Here is an 18,157-nt window from a genome sequence, read left to right as displayed (position 1 = left end):
AGTCGTCACCAAAGTGTGGAACATGTACGATAAATGGATAGGAGTTTTAAATGTACACATCATAATCAATCTTACAAAAATTTTCAACAATTTCATATATTGCAACTCTTTGTAAAGGAAATATATCTATGTCCAAAACAAGTGTCTTAAATTAGATAAGTAGAAATATATCTATGTCCAAAACAAGTGATTTAGAAATTACATAAAATAGATATTGTCGTCAATTTTATTAGAATACACTAATGTGGTACGATGAATACCAAACTTAAGTTTTATACAAGGTTTTTAGTATTAACAAAAAAATAATAATAATAACACACGAAGTTGGAGGCACTATTTCAATTAGTGTCATCCTTCATTTAAGTCTGTATTACTGTATTACTGCCTTATAAACTTATTTATACCGTAAAATAATGTGAAGTCTCGTTAAGTATGTTAACTTCTCTGCCTTTTTCGTAAAGAAATTTGTTGAACGTAAGTTTGTATGATACTAGCAAAACTAAACTAGCCACCGTATTTCAAAAAAAGTTTGCAAAATTGAAGAAGAGATGCTTAATACAAGGTGTATGAAGTAGGAAATCGCAACCTCAATCTAATCTATCCCTACCCTATCACTTCAATTTTCAACTCTTTGCTTTGTTTGTTCCCTTCTGAGACCATTGACCTACATTCCTTTCTTCTGATACTGTGCTCCACTTTTTCCCACCACAGTACCACCCCATCGCTTCCAAATTCCCATCTCAGTTACCGAATCACCATATTCTTTTCTTCTACACTACGAGTTTATTTGGTTGTGTTGAAAAATTGATTTTAACTTAATTAATTCAACAAATTTTTTATCTTTTAATTGATTTTGAAAATAAAACATATACCTGTTAGGATTTTAAGGAGAAGGTATCACCGGGAAGATAGAACCCCAATGAAACCTGAACTCAATCATATAAGACATTGACACTACTCTCAATCTAAAATCTTAAGACAATGAGTTGATGGGTCTTTATTCTTATATAATACTCTACTTTTTCATTTCTAGTTAATGTGAGACTTAGACTCAAACTTGCACCGAATCTGAACCAAACATGCACTACCTCTCTCATTGTCCCATCAATCCTACTCTCCATTGTTTTTTCTTTCTCTCTTTCTTTATTTCCTTCTTATTTTAACGAAAAGTAAGCATGATAGTCCAGGAATACCATTCTACATAAGCTTCAGTTCTCGTTCACATCTATTCTTGTTTTGTTTTACACCTTGCATGGACAGAGTCACAAGAACCCTAAGTCCAGGCCAAACTTCTAGCAGGTACGGGATTGTTTATCGTGTACAATTCTTTTAGAGAAAAAAATTAAATCGTACGATAAGCATGCTTATCCATTAGCTTTATTATTCAGAGCATTCTGCTGTTCTTGAAACTTGCTTTCTTTAGCTTTTGTAACCACACGTGCATAGGAGTAGGTAGACAAATTATATACTTATTAATAATCAGTAGTACCGGTTTACAAACGTGATTAATTCGTAAATGCATCTACTCCATACTTTTTTTTTTCTTTTACGTTCGACACTAGTGCTAAAAAACTATAGCAATCACACACGGTTGCTTACAGTTAGATTTCTACAGTTCACTGCTGATAATACTTTCATTTATTTAGATACGATTATAATCGTCGCCGGTCTTCAATTTTGTTGGACCCTGGATCATGATCTGCCAATAGTAGAGGAAGGGATATTATACACAAAAATGTTTCAATGTTAAGAATTTGATTAGACTAAGGGCTGAAAACAGCTTCAGTTGGAGCAAAATGTAAGGAAATGAAGAAGTAGGTTAATGAGGATAGAAGATAGTAGCATAAAAGAAAGAAGTGTTGAAAGCAAAATGAAGAAAAAGGTGGTGCAGTACCTGTGTTTTTTGACAGCAATGGCTTAATTAGTGTTAGAATTGTTTGTTCTGTAGGGGAATGGCACTTGACCACGCTCAATGCGTCTGACATCTTCTTTGAGGATCTCAAATTGCCTTTTAACCTCCTCCACTGATTTTCCCACCTCGTTGGCAATATTCTGCCACCTATCTGGGGTTTCTATATCATACTTAGCCAGGGCTTTTTCAAATTCTTTGTTTTGCCTTTGGGTCCAAGATGATTCCATCTCAATATGTATGGAATGAAGTTTTTAACTTTAAGGCAATGGAAGAAAGAAAAGGAAACTATTGCTTGAGGCGAGTAATGGTATGGGAAAACAACAACCAAGCTGGCCCCTTTATAAGTTGGAGGGAAGGGTTACTGGTTAGGCATGTTGGATGAGTATATTTTGTAAAATGACAGAAGATAAAGAGACTTGTTCTTCGTTCCCTTGAAACCACTTTGTGAATCGCGATGGTGGAGAACAAGTGGAAGAGAAGAATCAAGATCAAAGGACATTCGTTTACTCTTTTATTCTTTCAACCATAGATACTCTTTTGTTTTGTCATTCGCAAGTTGGACCTCTCTTTATAGATTCCAGTCAGTGCCTTTCAGTGTCAAAATTCACCATGGACATGCTCATAATTTTTGGTTATCTTTTATGTTCAAAGAGTGGAAATATGTATACTACTGCTTATTTCACGTTTATAGCTTTGCAGCACTATGGCTGGTTCTTTTGCGTAAATGAAGATAGTTCATCTTTCAAAAGAATTTCACAAATCAAGTTGAAAAAAACTTCGATACAGATTACAGTATATTTAAAAGTATGTGTTTAAAATGATTGTGTGTCCCGACTCAAATAAAAGATCCAACTGTATGATGAAAGTGCATTTCAGGATATCATTCTCTTTCATTATTCTAGAACCTAACTAACAAATATGATTTTACGTTACTAACCGGTTACTAATATGATATTAGTTTTATATCTTACCACCAGAGATTAGGAATGTCGTAATAAGTTACTAAATATTCAAGTCCACTAGAGACAGTTCACTAAACAATTTAACACATCACAGACATTTCATTAGAAACTCAAAATTATGTATTATTCATCAAATTAGTAACCATTTGCAATATAATCGATACTAACAAATAATATAATTTATTGATTAATATTAATCCATACTAATAACAATATAATAATAAAATATAAAATAAAAACAAAACATAATAAATATGTGATCTCAAAATAGTTCATACATCTTTATATGCTAAAAGAGATGTAATGAAAATGATGTCATTGATAAATTTAAATATCATGAAAATCATAATAATATAAATTGTAAATCTCATACTTTCACTAAACTCGTAATCAAAAGACTTAACCACATTCATATGAATTACGTGATTCTGAAAAACTCAAATAACTAAGCTTTTAGTCAATGTATCTGTTAACATATTTTCTATCGCAGTATGCTCAATCCAAATTTGAAAATCCAAAACTTTATCTCCAAAAAACAAAAATTTTATATGAAAATGCTATAAGCATGTAGAACTTCTGTTATTTTGAGACATTACTGAGACATTACCGCAACACTATTGTCACACTATATAAAAAAATATTTTCAACAATTTGAAAGCCAAAAAATCAAGTAATCAAGTTTTTAAGTCACTTTGACAAATAGCTTCATAACAAACAACATAACAAGCTTCGTAACTAAATAAATGCAAAACGGTTTTGCATCAAAGTAACTTTGACTCCATACTCTTAGTGTTGAACACACTTATTCAGTACATCCAAGATTAAGTAGACACCTTGATGCATGGTTGTTGCGTTGCGAACGACTTATGCTTTGGAGTCAAAGGAATATTTAGTTAAGAGTAAACAGAGTATATGAGTACAATTGTAGTGAAAAACGAGTTGTCATTTATGTTGTTTATGCCGTTTTATAGTTAATCGGAAAGATCAAATAAGGACTCCAACAATAACCAAAAGAATGAAAACAACTACTATAAAGTCTTCGATAGCATCTGAAAACAAGATCAGCAGAGCTGTGTATAATTTTAATCTGAACTGAAGTTCTAAACTATTTGTGTGACATGCATCTATTATGGTAAATCCAATTTCAACCTCCAAACGTAGCAACATTGCCAATATAAATTTTATAATGTAAATCAGGCATTAGTTTGGGAATTTATTATGAACATATTTAAGGGTATCTGTGTACTATTTTTGGAGATTATGATGATCACTAAGCCACCCCTTAAAATTGCAGGATCTTGGCATTAATAAATTTGTGGTATTGCGGCATATATGTGTGGGATATTCCCTTGGATTTGATGATACAGGAATATATATATGATTATAATTTGGGTTTGATTCCTCCACTACTATATGATACTTCTTCAACGTAAAAATATACTCACTTTTCTTCAAAAAGTACTTATTATTGGACGACAAAGTTCATGTCGGTGATATTATGATGATAAATACCACACGCAGTTGGGCTCATGCAACTTGGTTGCGTTATTTTGCATAACGAATATTTATGTTCTGTCAATAGGAATTTATTGGCGATAAACAAACACACTTGCTTCCATGGACTAATTATTAATTTTTCTTTTTAAATTATAATTTTAAAATACAGTTGCCAATTCACTTATTTATATGGTTAAAATACCTTTTTGTCCCAATTTTCGTTAAGTTTTTTCAAATAAGTCCTAATTTTGGTTTTGTATTCAAATAGGTCCCAATTTTTGTCAATTTTGTTCAATTGGGTCCTTTTTTGCTAACACCGTTTAAATCATTAACGACCATGAACAGTGATGGTCACGTGTCATTTCGTGGTTTTTTTGAATTTTTTTGAATTTTTTTTGAATTTTTTTGAATTTTTTTAAATTTTTTAAAATTTTTTTTTAAATGTACACGTGTCAACCCAGGAGCGTGCCACGTGTCACTTCGTGATTTTTTTGAATTTTTTTTGAATTTTTTTTAAATTCTTTTTAAATTTTTTTTAAATGTTCACGTGTCAACCCAATAGCATGTCACGTGTTAAAGTCAATGTTCTAAATTCAATTTGGTCCCTATATTTGTTATTTTTGTTCAATTAGGTCCTAATTTTTGTTAACATTAACCAATTTGGTCCCTCTCCAAATTAAAACCAAATTTAATTTTTAAATTAAAATTCACATTTTTTATTAAATATTTTTATATAATATATTAAAATTCACATCATTATAACTTTGATATAAAAATTAAATTTGTTCACATCTTCAATAGGGACCAAATTGGTTAATGTTAATAAAAATTGGGACCTAATTGAACAAAAATAACAAATATAGGGACCAAATTGAATATAGAATATTGACTTTGACATGTGGCACACTACTGGGTTGACACGTGGACATTTAAAAAAAATTCAAAAAAATTCAAAAGAAATTAAAATAAAATAAAATAAAAAATTCAAAAAAACCACGAAGTGACACGTGGCACGCTCCTAGGTTGACACGTGTATATTTAAAAAAAATTTAAAAAAAATTTAAAAATTTTTAAAAAAATTCAAAAAAATTTCAAAAAAATTTAAAAAAAATTCAAAAAAATTCAAAAAAACCACGAAGTGACACGTGGCCGTCACTGTTCATGGCCATTAATTATTTAAACAGTGTTAGCAAAAAAAGACCCAATTGAACAAAATTGACGAAAATTGGGACCTATTTGAATACAAAACCAAAATTAAGACTTATTTGAAAAAATTTGACAAAAATTGGGACAAAAAAGGTATTTTAACCTATTTATATCTGAATAATTCACAAACATTTAATCAACTCTGATAAATAAATAGTAAATGAATATAATTATTTACGGGAACCAATACTTAATTAGTAAAAATAGTCAAAGTGATTATATTTTTTTAGTTATCAAGTATTTATTGTAAGTCATTAATTATAAAAAAAAATTGTAGTATTTTGATTGAGATATTTTTAATAAAAATCTTAATGTTGAAATCAATACATTTGATCAGCGGTAGAGTGCGAATTACTGGTGTGTCACGGGACATGGATATTTTGTTGTCATATATTATTATGTGTATTTATGATCTTATGACATTTGAAGACTCAGTGTTTGGTCTCACTTTAGTGTGCTATATGATATATAAATTTGTGAAATCTCAATAGAGACCCGAATTCAATTTGGTGCTATAATTGCTTTGTTGAGAAATGTAATTTGATTATTTTATTTTGGCCTTTCTCAGAGAGAAATATGTTATGGGTGCCACTAAAATTCCTAAAATGTTATATATATTAAAAGAATTTATATTATTTTCGTCATTCTAAAAATTCGACTTATTTTTAAAAAAGTTAAACATATATTTTAGTCGTTAACACTAGCAATACATGAAAAACTTACCCGAGATGATCTGAACATAACGGTAGTTAGATATATGTATAATTATTGATTTGTTCTTTCAATTTTTTAGTTGATTCAATTTGGGCTCTGAATTTTTTGAAAGTTTTATTTGGTATCTTTATGCTGTAGAGTGGATCAGTTGAGTACTTTTCGTTATGTTTCAATTAATGTCGTTTGTACGATCATGAATTGTTACGGTCCAACAAATTAATCTAAGTACTATACTGACTACACTTATTAAGAAAACATCAATAGAGAGATTAAAATGATGTTAACTAAAACTACACTAGGGATGTCAACGGGGTGGGTAGGGTACGGGTAGTAGCTCCCTCATACCCTACCTGCTAGATAAATATCCGTCCCATACCCTTATCCATATCCGTCGGGTATCCGTCTATTTTTTTCATACCCGCGGATATCCACGAGTACCCGCAGGTATTTACAAAATTATTTAAAAAATAAATATTTAATCATAAATTCAAATAAAATAAAATAAAATACATCATTGTCATAAATTTTAAATAAATTTCAAACTAACTCAAGTTCATACAAGTCCAAATAATTATAAAAATAAATATAAAATAACGTTCAACAGAATGAAAATTCTTTAATTAGTGTTTTGATCAATAAGTCCACTTTTTCCGATTGATTCCTGAAAAATAATCAAATAATAAGCCTCAACTGTCACATGCCAATTATTCTTATTTTGATTCCATCATTAGACAAGAAGCATACCATAAACGTCACTATCTATATATGGTTTGATGTATATGCCCAATTTCAAAGAAGGAAAAAGGAAAAATGTCAAGGGATGTACTTGGAAGAAGACAACGTACCAATACTTGAAGTTGGAAGAATGAAGACTGTGCAGCTTATATATAAGGGTATTTTTGTGAATTAAAGTTTAGTGGGTACAGGTATCCACGGGTACAGATACTATGATACTCGTACTTGCCCCCGTTAACATGCGGGTATCAAAAATACTCGTACCCACGGGTAGCGGGTATCCATTTTTAATATCCATTTCCTACCCATTGTGGGTTTTATCCGCGGATACCCACGGGTACGAATATTTTTGACATCACTAACTATACCCAACAAACAAACCAACCCAATTAACAACTTCACCCACCATAGTGACATGACAACTCACCATGGTAGAAACGATGTTATGCGTAATATAACGAGAGGTATTAAATTGAACCACTTTAAAAAAATAAAATACCAAATTGAACCTTCCAACAATCTAGTGACCAAATTGAACCTTCCAAAAATTTAGAGACCAAATTAAACTTACTCAAAATATTGGGAGACCAAATTAATAATTATACCTTAAATATATAACCAAATTATTTTTAATTACAAAATTCACTTATTAAAATCGCGATTCGCACTCTACCCCGTTATTAAGAGCAGATTCAAAAGAAATATTTAATTTTAAAGAAATAAGAAAACACGTATTTAATATTTTATACGATTTACCCTAAAAATATTGGACCAGTCGATTTAAGTTTAAAAATAAAATATTTTTAAAAGTATTGATTAAAAAATAAGTGATCCTTTCAAAAAACAGAAACTATATATATTTCGGGTATTTTAAAACATATTTCGCGCACATTTATATTAAATGATAATAAGCTACATTTATAAAAAAATAAAAAAATGTTTGTAACTTCTATTTTTACTATTTTTTAGGAAAAGATTTAACAAGCATCTAAAAAATATTCGATGAAAAGATTTAAAGGAAAAAAAAAAAAACTCACCCATTAATTATATCTTGACCAACCTCCTTTAATGAGCAGGTCGTGTATGATATCAATAATTTTAACAGGAACGACCTTTTTTTATACTTTCCTAAAAACAAGTATTATTTTGTATAGGGTTAAATATGTTTTTTTATCTCTCAAATTTTAATGAATTTTGGAATTAGTCTCTTCTTAAAATTTTATACCAATTTGGTTCTTCATATTTAAAAATGCGTGAATTTAGTCCTTCTTACCAAATTTTGTTAAGTTTATTTAACATTTTAAACACATTTTATGATAATATTTGAGTTAACATTGAAACAAAAATGTGTCAAACGGTATAAACAATTCAAATATTATCATGAAATAAGTTTGAAATGTCATATAAACTTAACAAAATTTGATTAAAATAACTAAATTTACGCATTTTAAAGAATGAAGGACTAAATTGGTCAAAAGTTTTAAAAAGAAATTAATTCCAAATTTAACTAAAACTTGAGGGATCAAATACATATTTAACCCTCTTTTATATCATTGCTGTGTGTTGTAATTTCTAGTCAATTATCATAAGATTTGTCCATTGATATTTTGAGCCAAAATTAATCTAGAGTATTTATTTTGTGGTTAAAAACATAATTAGAAGTTTATACTAGACATGTGTAATTAAAATAGGTTAAGAGAGATGAATCTTCAAATATTTATATTTTACGTAATTAGTGTTTAGTTTTTTTGTTAAAGAAATACCTAGATTTTCCCAATCCAAAGTGATTTTTGAAATATATATTTAATTGAAAATAATTATTATCTTTACATATTAAATTATTTAGTTATAGTTAATAATTGAAAAATAATTGATAAATATTAATGATTTTGAATTAAAATATTATCACAGATTTATATTATTTAAATAATATTATATAAAAAAATTATTATTATTCATTTAAAAAAGAAAAACACAAGTTGGTTTGTGAGTCCGTCCTACTCCATTTATAACTCGTGAAATTTTCTAAGTTAGACAGAATAAAAACAAGTTAAAAACACCAACTTATAATTATTGCTATGAATAGACAAATTTTTTAATATTGACCTCTCCAGCACTAGAAGGACGGCAAAAATTGGATTCCACTCTGGTACTTTGTTCAAAGTTAAATGAAAGAAGAAAAGATTAAAAAGAAAATGAAGCTGATCCCGTCAAATTTCTTTTATTTGACAGAGATTGTTAATTGTTGTTATTTTGCAGAGTGGGGTAGGAGAAGCCGGCAGAAAGAAAGGTGATTAGACAAGAGGGTGGGAAAATGTTTTGGAAAATTTGCAGCATATGAACCATTTTAATGCTTAATGTTTTAATATTTTGGTTTTGATTTAGAGAGCCAATAAAACAATGTCCACGCTTTGTTCTGTGTTTGCATATTTTATGTAGTGACAGATATTCCACGTATTCCGTAGGAAGGAAAGGACATGGACGTTGACTCCTGTGAAACATTATAAAACTTTATCTTCTACGTCGTTCTTGCCTCCTTATTCCTCTTCTTACCACTAAACGCACAGAATATAAATATATATAAATCTTTGTGTTGGACCCAAAACCCAGACACTTCTTCATAAGGTGCTCTCTGCTTGGTCCACACACGGTTCCTCTCATAACATCATTGGGATCAATCTTTCTACACAACACAACTAAATATTCCGCTCTGCATATTTGCTTCTTCAACTAAGCGCAATAGTCACTCTCCTAACAATTAATCCAAAATAATTTATAAATATATTTCTTCTTCTTTCCATTCACTCTTTTAAGTCGTTTTTATTCTTTAGTCTCGACTACGAAATTCACTTAAGTATTTTCAAAAGTTTGATGTTGGTTGGGAGTTGAAATTTATAAATATCCTCTTTTTTTAAGTCATGAAAACTCTTTCTCAATAACCATTAAATTAGAAAAGAACAAAATCTTGAATGTGATGACTTTAATATTAAATATGTTTTTATTCTTAATTTTATGTAAAAATTAAAATTTTACATAAAATTAGAATTAGTCACTCTTTAAAATTTTAAACAAATTTAATTTCATATCTTTAAAATATACGTAAATTTAATTATTTTAATTAAATTTTATTAAATTTATTTAACATTTTAAATTTTTATTTATTAAATTTGATTTAAAAGAACTAAATTTAATATAAGTTATAGAAGTTAAAGGAAAAAAAAATCATATTTAATCCATTAAATGAAACTTTGCCGCTTTACCTACAAATCTCACGACAAAGTGGACATTAAAACTAATTTATTAATACTGTCATCCGTTAATCTACAAAAGGATATTGAGTTAAATTTTATCAAGTGGGATAAATATTTTCGGCTAAGGAAAACTTCGCAATATTGACATTCATATATGTATGTAGAGGTGTCAATTTGGTCCCTAGCTCATGGGCAGCCCTGACCCACTCTTCATAAAGTCTCTTTTTGGGGGACCCTAAAATGAGGGGGCCAAAAAAAAGCCCCAACCCCCAAAGCCCCCTTTCTAGTGGGTTAGGACTAGGGCTAAGGAGGGTTAGCCCCCCAAATAATACTACATTATGTCAGAGTGAAAGATCAAGTCGAGCAACCTGAACGGGTCTGATGACCCAGACGGGTTCGATGACCCGGATGGGCCCAATGACCAGGACGGACCCGATGACAAGGACGGGCCCAACGACCAGGACGAGCCTGACAACCCGGACGGGCCCAACAATCCGGACAAACCCGACAACCGAAATGGGCCCGACGACCTAGACGAGCCTTATGACGCAGATGACTCGGATGGGCCCAACAACCCGGATGGGCTGGATGATCCAGAAAGGCCTAATGACCCGAACGAGCCCGATGACCCGGATGGGCCTAATGACCTGGACGGGTGCGATGACCAGGACGAGCCCGATGACAAGGACAGGCCCGACGAGCCTAACGGGCCCAACAAGATGGGCCCAACGACCTGAACAAAATTCGACAATCCAGACGAGCCCAACGACTAGGATGAGCCCGACGACCTAGACAGACCCAACGACTCAAACGGGCCCGACGACCCGGAAGGGCACGACGACCCGAATGGTCCCTACGAACCGGACGGTCCCTACGACCCAAACGGACCCGACGATGCGGACATGCTCAATGACCAGAACGGGCATGACGACTAGGATAGGCCTTACGACCCGGACGGGCCCGATGACCCAAACGGGCCCAACGACCCGGATGGGCTCGGTAACCCGGACAGCCTCGACGACACGGATGATTTTGTTTCGGTCGTTGGGCATGTATGGATCATCGTGCCCGTCCGGGTCGTCGGTCCCGTTCGGGTCATTAAGCCTGCCTGGATCATCAGGTTCGTCCTGGTCGTTGGGCCCGTCTGGGTCATCGGAGCCGTTTGCATCGTAGGGCCAATCTGGGTTATCGAGCCCGCCCAGGTTTTTGGGCATGTCCGTGTCGTCGGGTCCGTATGGGTCATCGAGCCCTTCTGGGTCGTAGGGCCTGTCAGGGTCGTCAAGTCCATACGGGTCGTAGGTGTTGTTCGGGTGGTTGGGCGTGTCTGGATCATCCGGCCTATCCGGGTCGTCGGGCCCGTCCGGGGGTTATTGGTCCGGTCTAGGTAGTGGGGCCAGTCCGGGTCATCGAGTCCATACGGGTCGTCGGGTCCGTCCGAGTCGTCGGGCTTGTCTGGGTCGTCAGGCTTTTTTGGTGCGTAGGGCTCGTCCTGGTGGTCGGGCCTGTTTGGGTCGTAGGGCCCGTCCATGTCGTCGAGCCCGTCTGTGTTGTCGGGTTGTTCTGGTTGTCAGGCCTGTCCGGGTCGTTTGGGTCGTCGGTCCCTTCCGGGTCGTCTGGGTCGTCGATCCCTTCCGGGTCATCGGGTAGTTGGGCCTGTTTGGATCATCGAGCCTGTTCAAGTCATCGTTTTTGTCGAGGTCGTCGAGCAGGTCCGGGTCATTCGACCTATTCAGGTTGTTGTGCTTGTTCGGTTCATTGGGCCTGTCTCACAAATAGTAATATATTTTAAAAAATAATATATTTTTCATGTGGAAGATGAAAGTCCATGGGTTGGCCTTGGCCCATAGGGCTTTTGTAGGATTTTTGACCCTGTGGGCTTCTTTGTTGAGGGTTTTTTTTCAATGTGGGCTTTTTTGGCCCTAATCCACATGGGCCAGGGCCAAGTCCTGTGGGCTAGGCCAAATTGACACCTCTATATGTATGTTAAATTTTTTATATATTTAAATTAAATTTAAACATTTTTTTCGTCTTAAAATTGACATAAAAAATTATGTTTCATCCTTGAATTAAAATATAAAGTATTTCGTTCAAACACTTACAAAATTGATGTAAAACATCTTTTTTTAACAAACGACATGTAAAAATTACATTATAGTTTATTATGAAACTTTTTTTGTCTCATAGAAAAACACTTCATATATTGTTTGTTGAAGAAAATATTTTACATGATTTTCTATGAACTAAATTCTTTACAATTTAAGTTAGAGATAAAAAGCAATTGTTTATAAAAGCTTGGAGAAAAAATATTTAATTCTATGAGAAAGCAATTGTTTATAAATTTTATTACAACTCAAAAATCAAAGTTGTAGAAATACAAGTAGCTTGACACATCACCTTCTTAAAACTCCATTTATAATCTTCAATGTTAGTCATGCCAAATTGGCAAGTTCAATCTTTAATCTCAAACTTCACTATAAGAATGTTACTGTATAACTTTCAAAAATGAAAATGGTGTTAGCCGTTGTGAGAATGCAAAGGGCGTCGATTAAACCAACATACAACCCACTTTACGAATATTAATTATAATAGAAAGATAGGTCAACGTGATGAATCAAAAGGTGGCGTCGAATGGATGACTCATAATGCCTCAATTGGTAGCACCGGATGGCCCATGCATACTTCACTTAATTAACAAAAATTAGGTTAAGATTTGCAATAAATTTCACGTTTCCCCCTCTCCCAATCTCACTATTGCCTTTCACTAATTATGAGTTTTTTTTATATTTATTTTTTTATGAATATATAAAAAAAAATTATGTACTATATGTTTTTTCATAACCATTTCTTAAATGTGACTTGATTATCATTTTTTTAGTAATTACGTCTCTTAATTTTTAATTAGATTTTGATAAATTATTAGTCTTAATTTTTTTTAAATAGGTACATTGATGAAAAATAAAATAATAAATTCATTTTTTAAAAGTGATAAAAGGGAAGATACCCTTGAAGATGAAAACATTACAAATTTACTTCTTCACCTATTTTCAAGCATGACACTAGGAATTCAATTGTTTAATTAGAGAACCATTTCTTAAGATTCAAAGAATTATAAGTGAAAAGTTTCATATTAATTTTTTTGAATTATAGACGGAATGTTTCATATTAATTCTCTGGAACTTATTATAATATGGGAATATCCGGGGAAAGAGATGAAATTGAAAAAACTTATTTAAAATGAGTTTTATATCAAATACAATTTGAAAACTATATTTTTTTTAAGGAAAAACATATAAGGATTTCAATACTAAATTATATATGCTTTTGTTATATTAGTAATAATAATTAAATATATAAAATTTAAGTATATTATTTTGGCCCCTTCAAACTTTTTGATCAAGATCCGCCACTAATAGTAGCACATTACGGGAACCGAATCACAGCCAATCAGAGTATAATATCAATCATCATCAATAATATTGATTCTACATTAGAAGAGACATTGCTTCTAATAATTAAAATCATATCACTATTTTATTATGAACAAAGGGTATAAAAGTAAAAAGTGAGAACAAAAATATGTTGGACTGTTGGATTAATAAGAAGGGATGTGATAGTTAAAAACAAATGAGTTTTTCCTTCTTCTTTTTATTCCTTTTTATCTTTTATTTATCTCTCATGTTTTTTTTCTAAAATTAAAGTTTGAAAAATCGTTAAAAAAAAATTATTTCATCTTTTTTTATTTATCATTAACGAAAAAATATTTTTTATTTTTTCTTTATTTTATTCAAAAATAAATTTATTCATATAAACGAAATTGAGTGTTCACAATTTTAAAATCTTGAAAATGAAGAATCAATGTAACTTAAGTCAATAAAAAATAATATTTACACACAAAAAAAATTATAACTAAAACAAAGAACAAATACAAAATTAAAACAAATATACATATTAAATCTAATTTATTACCACTAAAAGGAAATTAGTTAAAATTAAAAAATACAACACAAATGGAAAGTGCTTTCGGTGTAAATTACTGAAGAGACTTTCTAGTTTCACAACTTGTTCAATAGCACACATCTTTCGAGTAAGAACATCACAGGAAAATTGCTTATAATAACAAGATTTTATCCTCGATATTACAAAAGCGAAGAGAGCGCGTGAGGGTGTTGACGAAGAAAGAGAGGATGGGACACTCTAATCCCTGCATTTCATCCGGTAAAATATATTTTTTCAATTAATTTTATGTTTTTATATGCTTAGTGAATAGTGAAAATAACTTTATTAGAACATGATTTTCTTACTTTATCAGGTTTTGTCCTTGACATTGGATCCAATATGATTGAAGTTGGAGGAACATTTTCCTAATTTAATTTATGAGGCTTGTATTACAAAAGGATGAACAAAACCTGGACCAGATGCAATGAAATTATTTTCATCAGTCGTTTTCTTCGATGTGTAATCCATATATATGTTATCTTCACGCTGGGCCAATAAGTTGGTTGTTCTCAATTCTCATTTTCACATACTATTGCCAAACTTTTTCTCTTTATCTTTTATTTTTAATTAGAGGTCAATGATGATAATTTTTTATTGGTGGAATTTGTAGTAAAATATTATGCAGTATAAAATTTAGAATAAAATAATAATTCTTTAGCAGGTTAAATATATTAATATTGTTGGAAAGATCTCAAAAATAACAAATAACCAAGTACGGAAGCAAAACTCAGATTAAATTTTCCCTAAATAAATAATATGTAAATAATAAAATGCATAAAACAGATAAAGGAGAAACCAAGACACACCAAAACTTTTAACGTAGACAAATCTTAATATGGAGGAAAAATCTACGGGACCTTGTCGTCCAATACAAACTTCCACTAATAAAAATTAATGGATACACCATAAGTTTTCTTGAAAATTTCAAGTATTAACAGAGCATTATTTTTGTCACTAACAAGGTAGATAACAAACTCAATGGTTACTCTAAATAAACAATAGAGAAAACCTCAATATATATGAGATGAGAAATAAAACATTTTCTTCAAAGTAATTTTTTTCTTGTTTCTTCTTCAATATCTCTGGTGGCTTCTCACCAGATATACTCACAATTTCTTTCTATCTCATTCTATTTTTTCTTTCTCTCTAAACAAATCTGATGCAAGGGTTGTATATTTAAATTGCAGAAAAAATTGAGAGTCCATAAAAAACTTATTTTTATTTTTTTCAAATAAATCAGTATAAATCCAATAAATTGATATCCCATCGCACAAATATTATCGTGTTCTGGGTTTGCAGCATTGTGCATGTGTCTTCATGCATGCATATTTGGACTCAAAGATCACACACTACCATGGCCACGTCTTTTGCTCATCCAACATAACGGTCAAGCTACTATACTATCAAAGTTTCAGGCTTCTTCACCTTATTTCAAACTTTCATATCTTCTCAATTTCAATCTCTATCGCATCGTGAATTCAGCAACCAACAACGTCGTTTTCATTACGTAAGTCATTTTTCTTTTTTACATATTTTAATTAATCAAGGATCCATGAAACACTCATACTAAAATAACCTACAAAAATTTAATATTCTCACAAAATCAAGGATCCGTTGAAACCTTTAAACGTACGTTTAATTCACGCTACAAATAGTAGCTTCCCTTTTAACCAAGCCAGACACGGGTCGCATGTCTAACATTCTATCAAAATTAGAGCGGTTCAAAAGGGAACCATGAGAACCCATCCCAATAAATAATAATTCAAAAAATAAAAGTAACTTCAACTTTTTTAGGTCTAGTTTTCATTTGAATTTTTAGAATAAACTCAAATCAAATCAAATGGAACTGTAATATACTTTTAATATATTTATTATTATTATTATTATTATTAATTATATTTTTTAAATTATTTTTTATAGAATTATTTAGTTCATCTTACTTATTTGATTTATGTATTTTGTAAATTCTCTTTATCAAGTATTTTCATAATTTACTTTAAATTTTTTATTATTAATGTCTATTTCATCAATTATATATATTATATTATATTGATTGTTATATTTTATATCGTTTAAAACTTGGTACAATTCCACTACTCTTCTTACAAGGTCTAGATGTTCTCACCGAACACACGTTAACTTAGCTTCTACTATGTCTTTATTCTTCGTAGCTGATACTTTTTAGATGAGTTTGTGCGAATATGTCTTCTTCGTTCAGTCTCGTTATTCCTCAACCGATGAGTTTATAAGGTCACTTTATAATGAGTGGATCAGATATTGTATCTCATGAATGTTTATAATACATGTATGAATTTTTTTCTTGCATGGATCTAGGTGTCATAAGTGTGACCTGATATAGATTTTCTAAACAACAATTAATTATCTTAATCTTCTTTTAATGTCATAGATTATGTAGAACACCAAGATCAACTCGTCTTTGCCCTTCACGGTACAACTTACTAATAAATGATTATTGCATTTGAAATTGATATTCTATATGATAAATTTTTTTTATAAGTTATGTTGTTTTTTTCTTAATATATATATATATATATATATATATATATATATATATATATATATATATATAATTTGAATTGGGTTGAAATGGAAACAGAAATATATATAATTTTAATTAGGTTGAAATGGAAACAGAAAAGAAACATAAAAAGAAATCATGAAAAGTATTTTAGTTTGAAACAATGATTCTATGAATTTATTTTTTGACTCTCATAATTTATTCTTTGATATAATTTAATGTGGACCAATGATTAATGTACTTTTATTTTTTTCTTTGAAAGAATCAATGATCCGTATTAAATCATTAAAATAATTAATGACCCATATTAAATCACATCAGAAAATAAAGAATAAAAATTAAAATATAATTTTTCTAGTTTATAGAAAACAAGTACATTAAAAGTTAAAAGTAATAAATAATTAGATTACTACTGTATTTATTATAGTGATAGATTTTTCTCATGTTTACCGTCAGACCAATCTTTTAAACATACGTGAAACGATTTTCTTAAGTTGCTTAAAAAACTGAAAGTTAAATTAAATAATATTAAAAAAAAACTACGTGCTCAAGATTGTAGAAGAGTCAAAAGAAGAATTTATTGTAGTACATTTACGGTCAACATATGAGTGATATTAATAAAATATGTTAGAAATGAATTTTAAGTCTAATTCAATCTCAAAAATTGATTTATAAGGTGAGATTTGTACTTCCATATTGTCTCATCTCTAATCGTTGTGGGACTTCTAACACACTTTCTCACAATGAGGTATATACATATCGTGCATAGGTATAAAAACGGGTGGTCTGTTAGTGGCCCGATAGCGGGTGAAATAGGATGTCCAATAATTTCACTAGGATAGGTTTTTTAAATAATGGCTTGATCAGAGCGGATCTTGACCAAAAAATTTGAAATGACCAAAATATTATATTTAAAATTTATATATTTAATCATTGTCACTAATATAACAAAATTATATATAATTTAGTATTGAATCTTTTGTATGTTTCTCTTTATAAAACTGATAGTTTTGACGTTGTATTTGATATAAAATTCATTTAAATAAACTTTTATAATTTCATCCCTTTCGGTCATTGGATACTCTTACATTTGAAAACGTTTTTCAGATATAAGTTCCAAAGAATTAATATGAGTCTCCCACCTATAATTCTTTGAATATTAAGAAATGGATAAAGAAGTATTCTTAATTAGTATCATGCTTGAATAAGTTAAAAAGTAAATTTGTCTTGTTTTCATCTTCACTAATATCTTTCCTTCTATCACTTAACAAAAATTAATTTATTATTTTATTTCTCATCAATATACCTATTTAAAAAATAAAAGTTTAAGATTAAAAATAATTTA

The 18,157-nt window shown here is 30.7% G+C and overlaps 1 long non-coding RNA gene across 1 annotated transcript; it reads right to left on the bottom strand.

The window, feature by feature from the left end:
- Window positions 1–1,445: 1,445 nt before the first annotated feature.
- Window positions 1,446–2,206, bottom strand: LOC114177519. Its single transcript, XR_003603141.1, has 2 exons — window positions 1,895–2,206; window positions 1,446–1,699 (listed from the first exon to the last, which is right to left on the bottom strand). It is a non-coding gene; the product is annotated as an uncharacterized LOC114177519 (long non-coding RNA).
- Window positions 2,207–18,157: the final 15,951 nt, after the last annotated feature.

This window comes from Vigna unguiculata, chromosome 3 (assembly GCF_004118075.2).
Source record: "Vigna unguiculata cultivar IT97K-499-35 chromosome 3, ASM411807v1, whole genome shotgun sequence".
In the NCBI taxonomy this organism is placed as follows: Eukaryota; Viridiplantae; Streptophyta; class Magnoliopsida; order Fabales; family Fabaceae; genus Vigna; species Vigna unguiculata.
The sequence above is the reverse complement of the archived record's forward strand: the minus strand, read 5'-3'. Positions and strand labels throughout refer to the sequence as shown.